We start from the raw sequence: 1,509 nt of genomic DNA, 5'->3' as shown, positions 1-1,509 counted from the left end.
AAATCATCTGGCCACGGGGATTCGGACCCCAGCACTCCTTCCCGCCAAATCCATGCCGCGGGGGCTCCTATGCAGCCCGCCCCCACCCCAGGAGGAACAGCGCCGCGGCGAGTATAAGCCACCCCCCTCACCGAGTCGGGTCGGGTCGGGTCGGGTCGGGTCGCGATGGGCTCCGCTGCTATAGCTGGTGCCTCCGCCGCTGCAGTACCGCGACGCGCAGCGTGGCGCCCGCTGCTTATATGCTGGGCGGGCGATGACGCGGCGGGACGTGCCTGCTCGCACGGCTGGGGCGGGACCGAGCAGCCGGGCTGGCGCCCCCGGGAGCCTGCTCTGGGGCCTGGGACACCGCCCCGCCCCGCCTCCACACCCCGGCCCCTCCGGCAGCAACCCCTTGGCACCACAGATCAGGCTGACTTGGCCCTTGCAGCAGGTTTCAGCTTGCTTTCCTACTCTTCTCCGTTTCGTTTCACCTCGGGTGGAGTGCATGCACATGTAAAAATGCCATAGAGAAGCAGGGCTGGAAGAGGCCTCCGGCGGGCATGTAGTTCACCCCTTCTGCCTGAGGCAAGATCAGCCTTCTGCCAACCCACCCCCCACAAATCCACACAACACAGGCCTCACCCGAACCTACCGCAGAGAAACCAGGGGAACCGTGGCAGCCAGCGGCCTGCTGCTATGAAACAATTCGTTCCTGGCCCTAAATTTGGGGATCAGCCTGACCTTGAGCAGAGGGGCAAGACCCTCTAGCCAGGAACCTATGCAAAGGCCACCTCAGCCCTGCCTGGGCAGCTTTGGGAAACACCTTCGCTGTTTGAAGGAGTGGTGCTGGCGAGCCTGTGAATAGCGTGGGGGAAACTGCCCCACTTAAAGCACAGACGGAGATGAATTGTGCATGACAAGGTTCATCTGAGTCTACGGGGACTGCCGGGGCCAAGTATAACTGAACTGCGCTGCCAAGGGATTGCAGACAGTGCTATACGGGGGGAGGGGAGACGGGGATATCCAGGTACTGTCAGTATAGTTTCTTTCCATTTGTGGAAGCGGCTCATTGACCAAAGAGGCAGCCCAGGTGAAATTAAAAGGAGAAAAGAAGGCAAGACAAAACAGGATGCAAGGGAGCTCTAGTAGGGAAGGATCCCTCACCCGCAGTGGAATAAGCCTGAGTTCTGTGCAACAGAATAATTGCTTTGTTATTTTTCTATAGTGAAGAAAAAACAAGTGAAAACTAAGCTGGTTTTCTGTGGGGTGCCTTGAATCTAAAAAGTTTGAAAACCACTGTTTTAGATGCTGCCCAGGGCCAGTGAAATGAATCATCCCTGTTTTGCAATTAGGTGAATGGAGGCACAGCAGACTAGCAGCCTCATCCCTCCCTCCCCCCACCCCGGCTGTCATTTCCTTTTTGGAAAGCTACTTCCAGAGGGGAAAATGTGCCACTTTCCAATGAATGAGACTTGACATGATTTTTATTTTGGATTTTTTTTTCCTCCTTTTTTTTTTTTTTTTTTTTTT

At 56.0% G+C, this 1,509-nt stretch overlaps 1 protein-coding gene and 1 long non-coding RNA gene across 5 annotated transcripts in view; one reads left to right on the top strand and one right to left on the bottom strand.

Annotated features, from left to right (window-relative positions):
* LOC109299148 (L-lactate dehydrogenase A chain) overlaps nt 1-221 on the bottom strand; it is a 10,207-nt gene extending 9,986 nt beyond the window's left edge. Inside the window, exon 1 of one of the 3 annotated variants that reach the window (XM_019519692.1) lies at nt 132-221. The gene's annotated coding sequence lies outside the window, so the exon portion shown is untranslated. Of the gene's footprint in view, nt 1-58; nt 77-131 lie in introns of those variants that run through there. The other 2 variants (XM_019519694.1, XM_019519693.1) reach the window with 2 other exon arrangements.
* The window catches only part of LOC109299149, a 13,081-nt gene that overhangs the window by 820 nt on the left and 10,752 nt on the right, over nt 1-1,509 (top strand). The window lies entirely within an intron of this gene.

This window comes from Gavialis gangeticus, unplaced genomic scaffold, assembly GCF_001723915.1.
Source record: "Gavialis gangeticus isolate Ggan-Ray unplaced genomic scaffold, GavGan_comp1, whole genome shotgun sequence".
Lineage (NCBI taxonomy): Eukaryota > Metazoa > Chordata > Crocodylia > Gavialidae > Gavialis > Gavialis gangeticus.
Note: the sequence above shows the minus strand (reverse complement) of the source record. Positions and strands in the feature narration are given on the sequence as shown.